The sequence below is a fragment of the Saimiri boliviensis genome, chromosome 5, assembly GCF_048565385.1.
Source record: "Saimiri boliviensis isolate mSaiBol1 chromosome 5, mSaiBol1.pri, whole genome shotgun sequence".
NCBI lineage: Eukaryota > Metazoa > Chordata > Mammalia > Primates > Cebidae > Saimiri > Saimiri boliviensis.
Genome location: NC_133453.1, coordinates 74833556 through 74850963, shown reverse-complemented (window position 1 = coordinate 74850963; position 17408 = coordinate 74833556). Strand labels below are relative to the sequence as shown.

The window sequence follows — 17408 nt, the reverse complement described above, 5'->3', positions numbered from 1 at the left end:
AATTAATAAGTTACAAAACTACCTAATTTATATTTGGAAAACAATTATCCTAAACCAAGAATCAACCACTAACTTACTAAATAGAAACTGAGAGTGGGGAGCTTAAACCAGTCTGTGAACTTCTTCTATGGCTGATGTCCAAAAATATTAACAACTTAGCTACAGACATTTCATCACTAAATGAAAATCACGATCCATGAGATTTATCACTTTGCCAATATTTCATGGTTCTACATATAAATGCTTCCAATTAATATCCATGAGCCTATGGAATGAGTAAGTTATCCTCAATTTCAGATGGAAAACAAAAACAAAAACACGATGCAAAGATGTTTATTTGTCCTAAATCTCATAACCGGTCAATGTCTGAGCCAAGATTCAACCACAGCTCTCCCTAAAATGACACTAGTGTCCCCTGGACTATTCTCAGGGTCTCCTAATTGTCACTGCACATAAGAAGTCACACATTTAAGGCAACAAAGGTGACTGCTAGAGTCTGGTCAGATGAAGAATAGCCTCCACTGTCGTCTGACGTCAAACTGGCGGCTCTGCCCCTGTGTCTGCTGAGCTGGGGGCCCCGGAAGCCCCAGGAAGGGATCAACCAAAGCCAACCACCTCTTGCTGCCTCAGCAATGGTCCGCATATGCCTCCTGGGTTGTTGGATATTAGCTTTAGGAATTTTCCCTTTGGCATCTCACCATCTCACTGGCCCTTGCAATCCACTGCCCCTTAGGAAGGTGGTATTCTCCAAGTCTTGCCATTAATTATCTCAAGCTGAAAAAGGCAGGTTTGAAACCTGGTTCTGGCCAAGAGAAGTCAAAGTTAACTTCCCAAAGTCTAATGGGATGAACTAATCTCAGTAAAAATTTCAATATGGGTTTAGAAAAGGTATATACATGTTTACATGCTCCATAGTCATGTAAGTCTTCTGAAAAGATTATTATTGCATTATTATTTTGGAGACAGAGTCTCACTCTGTTGCCCAGGGTGGAGTGCAGTAGTACAATCTCGGATTACTTGCAACCTCCACCTCCTAGGTTCCAGCAATTCTTGTGCCTCAGCCTCCCGAATAGCTGAGATTACAGGCATATACCATTGCGCCTGACTAATTTTTGTATGTTTAGGAGAGATGGAGTTTTGCCATGTTGGCCAGGATAGTGAAAAGTTTTATTGAGATATATTATAAGCCAAATATAATTTCATCCAAAGAACAACAACAATAAAAATTGAAACTGCATAGTAAGTGGCATTTCGGAGATTTGGACTTTCCTTATTTTAAAACAGTGAGAGTATTGTTCACATTGTCCTGAAGGTTGTTCAAAGATATCTATTTTTAATAAGATTCAATCATGTTTTCATTCAAAGCAGTTATTCTATTCTATAAGTATAATTTCTATGTCCTGTATAGTAATATTTTCAATACAATTGGCTGCTAATGCCCAGCAGTGTCTGACACGTTATTTATTTATCAATAAACCATTGATTCAAGACTTCTTTTGTTGTTGTTAGAATGGGTTATCGATTAAATGACCTCAAACCAAATCCTATACAACAAATCTAAGTTTAACTCTCCCTGTTAAATCAATCCCTGTCCACAGGCCCAATTTCGTCACCCTTCAAGAAGACTGAAAATTTCCAAACCTTTTACCCTCCTTCACCACAACAAAGATTAATAACCAGTACTCCTCATGTGTCCAGGCTTCTCCAATACAGTCTGGGAACCACCCAGGCTATACTTGAATAAATACATACCTCTGAACCAAGTTTGTAATTACACACGCAGACACCTACCTTACCAACCCATTCTCATAGATGACTTCTCATATTTTCCCCTGAGAACATCTCTTCTCTGTCATTTCTGTCCCATGATGGCAAATCACAGGGGATCTTATACATCTTGTACAGATTTCTCAAAACTTTGTGATGCTTCTGCAGTTTCTAGCTGTGTAACAGTCTCTGGGATTGGTTTCCTCACTGCAGCAGGCTTTGTAAACGTTCAGATCTGGAATCACTTTCACCCAAACGGAGAACTCATACCCTTTCACATTTAATGATTTCATTGGAAACTGTAGAAATGTTCAACAGGTGAAAGGTTGAAAAAAAAAAATGCAGACATACACATATATACAGGGTTTGCTATGTAACTATTTCAAAACATATTTTTAAAATGAATTTTAAATAACTGAAACAGCCTATCATATAATCCTGAAGAAAAAGGAATACATAAATAGTAGGTAGTTAAAAACCTAAATGCTTATTAAAAATTCGAGAAGGATGCAATCTATCCATAGCATTATCTAAAATACATCTGAAAAAAAACAATGATTTCAATATATTTATTTCTGATAAATAAATTGGGAAAATGTTACTTATTAAGTTTCCATTTTGAAAGCCCATTATGCATGTTCACATATTAAAATCTCTGGGAAAGCCTTGAGAGAAGAAAACAGTTTTAACTTTTTAACTTTTTAAAACCTACACTTTCCCAAAGTTATGTGACCATGGGAGTTGTTTTTACAGAAAGCATGTTAAATTATAAATCAGAATACATTGTAAAAAAAAAAAAGGCTAAAATAAGTCAATTGTGTTATAATCTCTAGGTGGCATGCACAATTATTTTTATTTACAGATTCCTATTGCTTTCAAACATTCTGTGACAAGCATGTTAATTTGGTAATAGGAAAAAATATTAACAATGCAAAGAAAAAGTGTTCAGTCCCATTTAAGAGGTCCACTCCTGCTGTTACTTACCCTACTGCCTTTATCATTAAATAAGACTACAAGTTGTCAAAAAGCAATGTGATCAAGCAAACAGATTTCAAAAGATATCTCGATTCCGGGCTCACATCTACCACTGCCTAACCACCAGACCCCAGACAAGTTATACCTTATGCTGCAGTTTTCTCTTTTGTACAATTGGGTAACATCTACATCTACTGGATGTGGGTTGGATGTGACCACTAAATATAGCAATGTGTTATGCATTTAGCACAGCACCTGGTGAATCATCATTCAATAAATGCTCATTACCTGCGTGACCAGTCATGCAAGCCATTGGCCACTGTTCTTAAATTACTGTGACCCTGATACTTCTAATTAGTGGAAATTTGGATGAATTTACAAATATTCATTCAATCTCTAAGCAATTAAGTCTCCATATTATTTGATATACTATCTTGTGAAACACATTTATTAAAAGGTAAATTTACCTTTTAATAACTTTCCAAGAGCAGAGTTTTTGCATAGGTATAATTTATTCTATCTGAAAGTTTCCATGAAGTTTACTTAGAAAAAAAATAGATCTTAATTATGTTGAGATTTTGATAGCAGTCAATTGTATTGAAAATATTGCTGTATAGTACAGGGAAATTGTAGAACAAAATCACTTTTTACTTACATCAAAATAACCTGCAAGGAAATTTTATAAAAAATTACAACAAAAAGCAAATCCATAAAAAAATACAAATCAATCAACCAATCAATTTGACTGTATTTACTCCATTAAAAGTTATTCAAGGGTGTGTGAGGTTAATTTTCAGACTACGCCATCATGATACCACCAGAGGTGAAAGGGTTACAGCTTTAAACAACCTGAAACAAATGCCACCCACCCTCACCCCTGTACTAAGTGATGCAGTCGCAGTCATCCTGGGAGATGGAGGAGCCAGGAGTTACAGATCCCTCTTGCTCTTACCAATAACTGAAGCCAGCTTCTTGGCAGTTTTACAGCATTTGTGGTACAGTATGATACCCCAATTTCTTGTGTACAGGAGGTAGAAAATCTGATTTTAATCTATGTGTAAAAAAAATCTTCAATCTATGATAACCTATGATTAGAATGGATGTCTCAAGTTCCTAACTCCTCTTTGAGTAATGATGCTAGTTCATGACTTTATAATAGAAAATTTTCAGTCATTGCGTATCAGTATTAACAAAATCAAAGAAATGCAGTAAGAGTTACTTTCATTTTACATAGGAGAAAAGTGAAATATTAAGAGGGAAGGCGATTCCCAGAACGATGAAGTGAAGAAACGATGAGAGTTACAGTCACCTTGGTAGCATATTCCTAATCTCAGAGGGGACATTTTTCTCCTGCAAAAGGGAATGTGATTTTCATTAAGATTAGTACACATTTTGCATTCGATGTGCCAAGAACAAGTTCACTGCATCTGGCGCAAGAAGTTTCACAGCAGACTTATGAACTTTCTAACCAACTTCATCCTCCACTTCCTGGGAGACGCAAATGAGAACAGGGAGTGTACTGGCCTTCTCTGATTTCAAAATAGTACAACAATGATGCCCATGTCGCAATCAACTGTTTTCTAGCAATGTAGATAATATTTAAGATTTCACAAACATAAACTAAATGCCTGGCATATACTGGTATTATTTTCACGCTTTCATTGTGTATTACTATCCTCTTCCACAATGGAATAAACTGTGGCTCAGGGAGAGGAAATAAAGTGCCTAACGCCAGCAAGTGGTTTAGCACAGACTGAGATCCAGGTCCCAGCTCCAGCCTCACTCTACGGTAGCTGCCTGCCAAGTGCTATCTGACTTCTGGCTGGACCAGTTTTATTTGAAACCCAAACTAATGCTCTTAAATGCCAGAGAGCCAAGTGCACTGGCTCGTTGCATCAGACAACTGTAAGGCAGCCTGCAGGGTTAAATGTAGAGTATTAGGCTTACTTAAAATGTTTTATGGAATACTGGATCCCATTAAATAATCATTTCTTTCCTTTTTTTTTTTTTTTTTTGAGACAGAGCCTCACTCTGTCACCCAGGCTGGAATACAGTGGCATGATTTCTGCTCACTGCAACCTCCACCTCCTGGGTTCAAGTGATTCTCACTCCTCAGCCTCTGGAGTAGCTGGGATTACAGGCATGCACTGCTATGCCTGGCTAACATTTTTGTATTTTTAGTAGAGACTGGGTTTCACCATGTTGGCCATGATGGTCTCAAACTTCTGACCTCAAGAGATCCACCCACCTCAGCCTCCCAAAGTGCTGGGATTGCAGGCATGAGCCATCGTGCCTAGCCCACTTCTTTAAGTTTTTTTTTTTTTTTCTTCATAATAAATTCTGGCTTAGAATTTCATCTTATTTGGGAATAATGTAAAATGCAGATTAGCTGCCAAAAACATTTTTTTTAAAAAAAGAACAAATCTGATTTCTACCATATTTGCAATTTTGTGACCATTTTGAAGAGTAACACCCAAAAAACACTGGGAAGAACAAATACTCATACTTGTTTTTGTTTCCAATGTGCCCACATGACGATTGCATTTATGAGATTTCTAAATTCTCATCTTTTCTTTCATGAGCTAGAAGAAAACACCCTTCATTATTTGGTCTTATTCTTCAGCCCATTATTGTTCACATCAACTGAAGTCTGGAATCAAAATAGAAAGGCTGCTGACAATTTAGATTTCAGGGTATTGACACAAATAAGTATGAATTCTTATGCACTAATTAGTCACACAATTAATGACTATTTCACTCTCAATACATACAACCTATTCTATAAATTAAATAGTATGCTGCTATAATTACTCAAATGGAAATATTTAGATTATAAAAAATAATATACCCCTATGTCTTGTTAAACAACCTTGCCCATAATGGACAGAGCTTTTGTTTTCTCCAGATATAAAATGAAAATATTATTCAGAATTTTCACTTACATAGTACTGTTAATGAAATACATATTTATTTCAAAAATACTATGGCAGGGAATAATGCTAAATGAGAAGCTCAAACCAAGAATGGAATTTTATAATAAAGTACTGAGAGGTATAAAACAGTAATTTTAATGATGTGGCATTTAATGGTGTCTTAGTAACAATTTATTGGTTAATGGCCATAAAAATGAATATTAAATACTTGGTTTGATACCGTGCATAGCTGAGCTCCTACCATTCCAATGGACAAGTAATCTGTCTCCATCTCCAACACTGACTTTTTTCTTGAGTTCATACAAACTCAAATACCACCTATCCAATAACTAATCATTGTTTCTTGGTACATGCTGGAAACCATATTAAACACGGCAAGTTACACAAAAGAAGCAATAAAGAATATGGCCTTTTTCTTTTAGAGTTTCACAACAAATTGCAAACTGCATAACGGTTATTCAAATGACAACTCAATAGCAAAGAGTGAGTGAAGGGAATAAACCTAGACATTCATTGATAGGAGATTAGTTATATAAATTAACATTCATCGCTGCAAGGATATAATACATAGCTAGAAAAAAATAAAGCTCTGTATATAATAAAATGCAATAATTACGTAGATTGTTAAGTAAAAAAGCAATGTATGAAACAGCACTCACTGTGTATAAAAAAGGGAGAAACTATATGCATACACACACTTGCTCATGAATATAAGGAGATGCACTAACTGCATGGTAGCCACCAGGCACATGAGGCTCTTCAGCAATTGAGATGTGACTAGTGTGACTAAGAAACTGACGTTTTAATAGAATTAATTTATAGTTGTGACTTGTTATAAAATACTTCTCCGATAAAGACAACTTTATTATTTCTAAAGACTTACAATCATATAATCATGTGTCATATATTATGTTGCTTACATTAATTTTTTTAATGTGGCTCCTAAAAAAAATAAAATTGCATTTGTGGCTTCTATTTCCATTGGGCAGTGCTAGTTTAGAATGCCACCAGGATTCGAAAGAACTCCTAACACTGATTGCCTCTGGGAAGGAAATGGGTGACAGGAACCAAGGTACTAGAAGGAGATGTCTCACCGTTTTGTCATTTTTCTGTTTTGCTCTTTGTGACTTTGGAATATACTGCCCATTAGAAAAATAATGAATAAATAACATGACCCATAAATACCACTGTAAAAAAAACTGTCATTGACACAACCATCAGTTTTAATTTTGGATGAAATATTTTCCCCAAAAATCAGATATGGTATTTATGGAGGGGTTATGTATAGCCTTTGGCAGAAAACACTTCCTAATAACCTAAGATCACAGAAGTGTTCTACAAACAGTACCAGAGTTACAAAGTGAATACAAGCGATCAAAGCTCTCAAACTGCTTGTTTAGTGGCAACAGAGTCCAGCATTAACACAGCTGCCTCTTCTTCTATCATCAGGAACGGTTCTGCTTTTATTTTCCCATTCACTGAATATATTTTGCTTGTTTTCTTCTTTCATCTTCAACCACATCCCCAGACAAAAACATCTTTATTCTTACATTTCCATTTAGCAAAGCATGTATCTACTTAGCTAATAAAAGAAGCAAAAAATAAAATAAAATTCTCCCCTTGAAGAGAATCCCATGAAATTTATTATTTTTCCATCAAGCAGTAGTGTAAATACATAAGCAGATCACACAGGGCCAAGAGAGAAGAAGGAAATATGTATCATATACACAACCGAAAAACACAATACATTTAAATGAAAAATCAAATTGTATATGAACATGGCATTACCCCAAATCTCCCAGATTTTCCCCTTTTATTTTGAATATAAATACTTATTTTTTTTTTCTTTGAGATAGCTAATTATAGAGCTTCAGATGCATATAACAATGAAAACTATTTGATTAGCAGAGTCAATTTTAAGCTGGCTGGTTCTCTAAGGTTTAAGAATAAAAACATCTCCCTTCTCAAATCCTTAATGGTCTCCTTTTCTTGTGCTCCTTTCACTTCCATGAGAATGTCTGATATAGGTCCATATTGGTGTGACATAAGTCCACATTCTGAAAAAATGAGAGTCCTGGGGCCATGGTGATAATGGGTACAAAACCATCCACAATGGCTGAGCACCTGAGTGGCAGCTAAGCTGAGACTGAGAGGAGTTCCTTAGTAAAAGAAGTATTAAAAGATGCTGACCGTGGCATTAAATCATTTCACTATGCTGCTCATTCCCTGCTTCCTAAACTGTATTTCTTGGTGCCCCAAGACTATTCCTTTAATACCATTGGTATTTGTGACACCTTTGTGTTCAAACCTTCCCATGTATCTACGGGATTCCAGAAACTTGGTCTCTACCTTGCCTAAGCTTTACAGTAATATACAGAAACTGTAATTGTCCCAAATCCAAGACATTCAAATCCCCCATTGCTGTCAACAAAAAAAGCATGAATTTGGATAATGGCTAATATTCAAAATCCTCAGATAATTCTTAGAACTGCTACTGAATGAAACATAATTATCTTAGTTTCCTAAATGATACACAAAAAACGAAAATCTCAAAGTGTTGTACCTCACACATATATATGAATCTTGAATTTGATTAGAAAGCTCTAAAAAAAATCTAAATAAATTTAAGGTTAAACTACTTATAACCATGAAATTAAATTAGTGTTGGAAATATGTTTCTAGATTTCACAAAGATACCAGCACAAACTTCAGGACTATATTTTCTTAGTATCATCTAAGAGTGAATGTCCTACATATTTCTATATAGAATCACAAACATAACATGTGAATTACTCTTGAACATTGTTCATTTCAGACCAGACTATATTTCAAAATGATGTATAATAAAGTGGAGTAAACTAGAAGGTGGAATAGATTCTAGATGTAAAATTCATCCCAATTCAAATGTGAGAAGAAAAATAAGTATATTTCCTCTTTTCAGGTTACTAGTATTAAATATTTTTCATTCAATCAAAGTCACGTCTCACTTTTCCAAAGGGAAGAACAAAGTGCATAGGTAATAATCACAATAAAGCTTACCCATTTTCAGAGAAAGAGGAAACTTAAAAGACTGGTATCATAGAATTACAAACATCTAACATTTTAACATTTAAAATTTTATCTTAGGCAGGGCACAGTGGCTCATGGGTGTAATCCCAGCACCTTGGGAAGCTGAGACAGGTGAATCACCTGAGGTCAGGACTTTGAGACCAGCCTGGCCAATATGGCAAAACACTGTCTCTATTAAAAATGCAAAAATTAGCCAGGCATGATGGCACGAGACTGTAGTACCAGCTACTGGGAAGGCTGAGGCAGGAGAATTGCTTGAACCCGGGAGGCAGAGGTTGCAGTGAGCTGAGATCATGCCACTGCACTCCAGCCTGGGCAATAGAGTGAGACTGTCTCAAAACATAATAAAAATTAAAATAAATTTTATTTTAACATTTAAAATTTTATTAAATTTTATTGAAATATTCTAGTAGAGATCATTTAAATTTAAGTTATCTGGTAGAAATAATTTAAATTTTACTTAAATTTTAAATAAAATCCAAACGTTCTTTTCACCTACTGATGATGTTTTTCTCTACCACTTTCAGCTTTGCTCTCCTGAACCACAGAAAAAACGATTTTTTTGCTGTAAGTTAAAGCACCCAGCTTGTAGGAGCAAGAGACAAGAAGAATGTACTCCTACGGTGTGGTAGGATAGTTTGCTCAGGAGTTTGCCACCAATAACTGAATCACGGATACCTAAGAATAATGGGAGCTGCCATAGATCAGGAAATACAGATACTGTGCTATGAGACAGTGACGCTGTCTCTCTCCTATTTCTATTAAAGTAGTGATACAGCCTGTAACTATAAGGCATAAAAGAAAAGAGTTGCTCTACCCTAGGACACTTCCATTTTGTGTGTAACTCTCATTCATCTTAGTACAAAGGAGAAAATAAGTTCAATGACTCCTGTAATTATCTTGATTACGGTTAACTGGCCTAGAAACTATGCCCATCCAATCAGGTCTGGGAATGACAGGATAGTAGTTAGTCATTTCATGTTTAGCAGCTCAATTTCCTGTTTTTCCAGCACATCTTGATCAACACACAAATGTAGCAGCAGTTAGAACTTTGGCTTTAGCCACCACTACTCCCCTTGGGCTCATCTAATACTTCCTCACTTCTATTTCTCAGAAATAGTATGTGTGCATGTGCATGAAAGCAGATTCAAGAGATGGGATCCTCAAGGACTGCTGATAAATGTCTCACCTAGATTTGAGCATCTTAATGCTACTTCATTACAAATATATGTTGCTGTAATTACGGAAGCTATGATGTAAGGCTTTACTTTAGGCTATAAAGTAAAATGGTATGTTTAATTTTTATTATCACACCAGAATGCCTACCAATTACTTGGTGTTAATCCCTCAAATTAATCACACAGAGAAACAACATAATTTTTCTAATGATTAATATCATTTTAAAGACATACTCTGATGCCTTAGCATTCAATCCTATTTAAAGTCAACCTACACACCATATTTTTAAAAATCATATAAGTACAACCATATTTTGAGTCCAAACTACTATAACTCAGCTTCTTATTCAACCACATTTCAGAGGCTTGCTTCTGAAACCCTTTGGCTATTTTCAAGTATATAGCATTTTTATACTATTATTTACAAAGGAATTTTCTACATGTCTGAGGTCATTATAAAAGAAAACTTCCATCCTATTAAGCCATACTTTAAAAAATAATTATTATTTATATTACTCCTAAAGCTGATTTCAATTGTAGAATTAAAAACTACAAATACTCAGTACGGTGGTTCATGCCGGTAATCCCAGCACTTTAGGAAGCTGAGGCGAGAGGATCTCTTGAGGCCAGAAGTTTGAGACTAGCCTGGACAACATGGCAGAACCCCATCTCTACAAAAACACAAAAATTAGCTGGGCATGGTGACACATGCCTGTAATCCCAGTTACTCAGGGGGCTGAGGTGAGAGGATCACTTGAGCCCAAGGGGCAGAGGTTGCAATGAGCTGAGATTGTGCCCCTGTACTCCAACCTGGGACACAGAGCAAGACCCTTTCTCAAAAATAAATAAATAAATAGCTACAAGCTACAAATAGAACTAAGTTTTCAACTTTGTATGAGTTGAGCTTAATAGACCATCTTTCCTGCCTTTACATTCTTTGCTGTCTTCATACTGAGATGATAATTCCAATTAAAGCACTTTGCCAAAATGCTCCAAAATTCAACTCCACAGACTTCTTTACATCTAAAGTCAACAGTTTTAAAATATTTAAATTTATAAACAGCACAGTGAACTTAAATTATATGAAATAAATTACCCACGCTCACTCTATCATTTTTTCTAAAGACTAGCCAATCTTTGAGAATCTTTTCCAAGGGATTCATTCCTCAGATATGAAGTTTGTATGCAAAACTACAGACATTTGGCCTTTTATAAATAGTCATGGGAAACTTCTTTCTCCCATACTTTTAGTTTGTTTTTACTGTAGCAGATGGGAGAAAAAAAATCAGCAAAGTCATTAAAAAAAAGTCTCAAAACTACTATGATACTAATGTTAGAACACCAAAAGCTTGAGTATATGAAATATCTTGAAAACAACAATAAAAACACTTACTGGAAATTATAAAGGCAGTTTGACTTTTAGACTCAAAAAAACTAGAGAGGAACTTCTTCCATCTTTGGTCCATTTCCTCCTAGGCACATTTGTTTCTAAATATCTTACTAATCATATCAGTCATTTTTTCTAAAGTTTCTCTAGCATAGAAGTCTGGAATTCTCTTTAAAATATATTCTAGTATCTTATAAATGTTAAAATTCTAAAATGTTTGCCAACAGCCGAGACTAGTCTTCACTTGAAAAAGAAATAAATCACCAATCTCTATTCTGCAAAGTCCCATAGTATAAGATATATTTTACTCCATACAGATAATAAATAATTTTGTTTCAACTGACATTTTAGTTCAAACTTAGAAGTCTCCTGCACTCAATAAAATTTAATTAAACAATTATTACTTTATTTACTGATCTTATAAGTTAGGCCAGTGGGTCAACAAATTTTTTCTGTATAGAGCCAGAGGGCAAATATTTTTAGCCTTGCAGGCTGTATGGTCTTTATCTGGACTACTCAACTATAATGTGGAAGCAGTTGGATGACAGTATGCCAATAAAACTCTTTATAAATACATGTGGAGGATAACAGATTAATATCCAGAATATACAGAGAATTAAAACAAACAGATTGAAAAATAGACAAAGGACTTAAGCAGACATTTCTCCAATGATGATTTATAAATGGTCAATGAAAAGGTACTCAAAATCACTACACATTAGGGAAACAAGAATCAAACATGCAATGAGATGCTACCTCACACCCCATAGGATAGCTGCTATGGGAAAGGGGGCACTATAACGTAACAGTTGGTGAACAGAAATTGGAACCTTGTTTACTGCTGGTGAGAATACAAAATGGTAAAACCACTGGAAAAAAAAAAAAAAAAAAAACAGTATGGCAGTTTCCCTCAAAAAATAAATAAATAAAACTGCTACATGATCCAGCCTTTCTACTTCTAACAATATACCCAAAAGAACTGAAAGCAGCATCTTCAAGGGGTATTTGTACACCCATGTTCATAGCAGCAGCACTATTCACAATAGCTAAAATGTGAAAGCAACCCAAATACCCACTGATGGATGAACAGATAAGCAAAATGTGGTCCATATATGCAACAGAATATTATTCAGCTATAAAAAGAAATAAAGTACTGATACACACTGAAACATGTATGAACCTTGAGGACATTATGTTATGTGAAACAAGCCAGTCAAAAAAGACAGACTTTGATTTCACTTGTAAGAGGTACCTAGAGTAATCAAAATCATAGAGACAAAGTAGAATGGTGGTTGCCAGGGGCTGAAGAAAGTGAAAAGGGGAAGTTACTGTTTAATGGGTATAGAGTTTCAGTTTAGCCAGATGGAAGGAATTATAAAGATGGGTAGTAGTGATGGTTCAACAATATGAATGTGCTTAACACCACTAAACCATGCAGTTAAAAATGGTTAAGACGGTAAATTTTATGCTATGCATATTTTACCACAGTTAAAAAAAAATGGAGAAAAGGGGGATAAAAAAATGGGTGGAGGGCTGTTTTGACTTTTAGGACATAGTTTGCTGGACCATAGTTTGCTGACCCATAAGTTAGGCTGTTGCATTTTAAATTCTAAGCATAGATACAATGTTCTTAAGCCAGTAAAGAAGTGCCATTTATACACTAACATCATGTTCCTTTTATTCCTACAGATACATATAATTTCTAAAGTGAAGCTCCTAAGATTAGAAGCCTATTTCCCAGTGCCTAGAAAAATGTGTTTTATATAAAGTAAGGGTTCATGAGTTTTTGACTGATTAAAAGTAGTTGTCTTAATAACATGACAATTGGCATTTATTATTATATAAGCACATCTGGCATTTCAGTAAAAATGGAAGGTCATAATATTGTTATTCAATATCCTCTAATTCATGTAGAGATAATTTGATTTTAAAGGACAAGTATATCATTGTTTTAATAAATAATTTCACTTTTCTTATTCAGTAATCAAAAATCCTATTTTTGAAATATTGTTATAAATTTAATAGCTGCCTAATACCAAAAATAAGTATAGACTTTGTCATATAATGAAAGAAAACTGCCAGTTTACTATGAGTTAAATTACATCATACGAAACACAGGAATATGTTACACATTACTTTGAAGACATAATCCAAATACTGAATCTCCTTTTAAATACTAGACATTTTTATATGCATTGAAATTCATAGTGCTTAAATATAAAATATAAACATGAATCAAGATGATGCATTGATAAGGTCACTTGAAATAAAAATCTTTTTTTAGCCATTCAGTATAATCCACAGTAGCAAACACAGCCCTATGAAAAGCATAGGCTTGCAGTCAGAGCTGGTTTCTAATACTCTTCCATTCCTTAGAGTTGTGTGGCCTTCAATGTGTTAATTAAACTCTCTGATCCTCAGTTTTATTAACTGTAAAATGAAGTTAATATACATATTTTTAAACAAGTAGCAAAAGCATTAAACATAATATTGTAAAGAATCTAAATGGAATCTTACAAAAGGCTAAAGTTACAACTTGATTCCCTACAAATGATTAATAACAGCCTCTATTCTCTTTCTGGCATCAGCTCCATGTCAGCTGTTGATACCTACTTAATTAATGATTCTCAAATCTGGTCACACACTACAATCATTTAAGGAGCATTTTAAATCTAGCCATGTCCTGGTCCCAGATCAAGAGAATTAAAATCATAATGGGTGGGAGTGTGAGAGCCCAAGAATTAGTGGGAAAGTACCCCAGATGACTCTCGTGTTGAAACCTCAGAGAAGTAACTCAAGTTCTAAGTATCGAAGAACTCAGTTCATACAATCAGTGAAACTTTAGAACCAATAACGCTCCCCAACAAAAGCTTAAGAAAGCAGCTGTTAGATCATTCTTTAGTTTTTCGTATGCCTTCAATCAACTCCATACCTCCAAAGCTACAAAACGCTAAAGAGAGCTTTTGTCCCCCATGTACATTCCTGAAAATTTGCTTCAAAATCAAAACATTAAGATCCCTCAGAGCAGGTGTCCCCCAACTGTGGCCCCCTGAGGCCATTTATCCGGCCCCCCGCCCCACTTCAGGAAGGGGCACCTCTTTCATTGGTGGTCAGTGAGAGGAGCACAGTATGTGGCGGCCCTCCAACAGTCTGAGGGACAGTGAACTAGCCCCCTGTGTAAAAAGTTTGGGGACGCCTGCCTCAGAGCAAGGTCAACTAAGCTTTTAACATTTAAATTTTGAGGACTTTTTTTCCAGCATATCTGGCAAGGAAATAACACAAGTACTAGTAGTTCCAAAGTTAAGCACCCAGGTTGATGTCAGCAGTCATGTTGCTTTTTCTAAGTGATTAATGTCACTTTACTAAGTACTAAGTGATTAATGTCACTTTACTAAGTACTAACACAGAAAACTTAATTTGGCTATCACTCTATTCTCCAATGCAGCATTTCAATTTTCCAATCAGTATCTCCAACAGTGTTGCTCTTTGCAAAACAAACTGCAAACCAACCCAGGATTTCTACTTCACAGAAACAAATATATAAATGGTTTATCAGTTTACATCTAGATCACTACTCAAAAGTTAAACCAGTCAACTTTCACATATATATGAAATCATATATATATATATATATATATGAAATCATATATATATATATGAATTAGGAGTATATATGCATTTATATGTATAGTATACATAAAATATATAAATATATATTTGAATGTACATATTACATATTAATATATATATATAAAGTTGCATGCAAACTTTTTTCTCAAAGAAAAACTGAAACTGTGTGATTCAATGTCTTTTGCCATCTAAACTTTTAGATGCCAAAAACAAGCCCATAAGATAAGAGAACAATGTATCTCATAACAAATGCCATAAACAAGCCCATAAGATACAGAACAACAAATACGAAGTGAATACTTTTGCATGTTATTAAGAAAGGGATCTAAAGCTGGGCACAGTGACTTGTGACTGTAGTCCCAGCTATTCAGGAGGCTAAGGTGGGAGGACCACCTGGGCCCAAGAGGTCAAGGTCAGCCTGGGCAACATAGCAAGCCTCTGCCCTGTCTCAAAAGAAAGGGATGGAATCTAGAATGGTAAGGGATTAAAGCAGTACAATGGAGGCCAAGATGAAAGACAAAGATGACGACTGGACCAGACCCTTTGAAGGCAGGGACTTCACCAGCACAGATCCTAAGGCAGGCACTATTTCTGTGCACTGTTGTTTCCACCGGAAAAAAAAAAAAAAAAAAGGCACCCAACCCATATAATTCAAAATATGGTAGAACGCTAAACATGAGTTAACTGCGTGAAGGCACCAAAAAAAAAATTCAAACTATTCTTTTTGATGTTACAGTGTTACAGTTATTATTTAGAATATTTCAAAGAAAAAACAGCAGATGAGAGGACATAAAACAATTTATTTTTTCTAAAATAGTCACTCCTCAAATGGGCTAATTTATCATAGAATTAATGCAAGTGAGGATAAGAACATCAACTACCTTTTTCCTGAAATGTATTAAAATATTACAGAGTTCATGGTTAAATATAAGTTATCCTTTAAAATGTAGATTACTATATCATACCATGGTCAAGAAAAGATTAAAAGCAATTAACAAAATGAACTAGGCACCTGGAGTTTTTCTTCTGGTTTTACTACTAATTTGCTGGGACTGCAATCCAGTCACTCAATGTCTCTGACCTTCAGATTCTCATTTATAAAATACAAACAATTAAACTTGGTGCTATGTTAAAATGACATGTTACAACAATGTAAAACTTGGAAAATTACAGAGCAATTCTTTCCAATGGTAACATCCAAGGATAAAGACTAAACTAGGTCTCCTTGTCTATTAAAATAATGAGTTATGATATAATTAGTCAGTTTTATAGCAAGAAATTTACCTCCAAAACTTAACAATTATAACATATTAAGATTGCTGCCTGCCACCTCTCGCATACTCTTATCTCAGATATTTTTCACTCAGATAAAACTTTTTTCTTTTTTTTAATGTTCTGTGTTTTTAAGAAAGAACTGAAGCAATAATGAATACTAAGTATTCAACAACTCTTATATGACAGGCACTCAGAATATGCCAAAGGACAAGCTAGGCAAGTGGAAGAGGACAAATGAAGTAGAGAGGTAATTTTTTAATGTTGATATTTTTCAGGTAGTGATAACTTCTCTGAATAGAATAATGTAACATGAAATGATAGAACAATGGTAGTGTTTTAGATAAGGTATTGACACATTCAGATGCCCTACTTAAATTTAAAAGGAGAGGGCAAAAGCCCTTTACAAATATTTAACAAATTAGATAATGCACTTTTGTACATTCTTTTAAAGTGAAGAACTTATCAGTTTAACCTTTAAATTCTCAAAAGTGGCTGGGTGCAGTGGCTCATACTGGTAATCCCAACACTTTGGGAGGCCAAGGTGAGAGGATTGCTTGAAGCCAGGGATTTAAAATCAGCCTGGGAACACAGCAAGACCTCATCTCTACATTAAAATAGAATATCAAGAGTAACATCTGAAGGCTGTTACTATAGTCATCCTTGCCACTAAAAGTGTTTTTCCATTTCTTCAACACAGAGCCAGCTGACCTCACTAATTTATTTAAAAGTCCCCAGGGACTTCTGAACACCCATGGGTGTATTTTGTGAAAGCAGGTATGTTTTTCTTTCTTTGTTTTTTTAAAGTACCTTAACCTAATCCATTTCCAAATCTGATTTAATTCTATCTTATTTTGCAATCGGAAATCTGTCTCATTAATTCACATAATTCTGCAGCTCCACTTAGGAACCTTGCTTTTATGCTCAATATCTTTCTACCAATATATTTCTTTACTCATCCTAATTGGAGAACTTATGGAAGGATATATGATAATATTTAAAGAATGAAAAACCTGGAGAAAGAAAAATGAAAGTCAAAAGAAAGAGGACTATTTGGAGAGGAGAAAGCTAATTGGAGCAAAATGAAAGAATTAATTCATATACTACATGTTTCCTCTATGTCAAAATTATACTAAATATCTTTTAGATTAGTCATGTTGCTTTGAGACTTTTCCATGTTTCCTCTAGACAACTGCC

At 34.9% G+C, this 17408-nt stretch overlaps 1 protein-coding gene across 7 annotated transcripts in view; it reads right to left on the bottom strand.

Annotated features, from left to right (window-relative positions):
* COBLL1 (cordon-bleu WH2 repeat protein like 1) overlaps positions 1-17408 on the bottom strand; it is a 166254-nt gene that overhangs the window by 146479 nt on the left and 2367 nt on the right. The window contains exon 1 of one of the 7 annotated variants that reach the window (XM_074399580.1): positions 1792-14940. The exons of the other annotated variants lie outside the window; for them this stretch is intronic. The gene's annotated coding sequence lies outside the window, so the exon portion shown is untranslated. Of the gene's footprint in view, positions 1-1791; positions 14941-17408 lie in introns of those variants that run through there. 7 annotated transcript variants of the gene reach the window in all.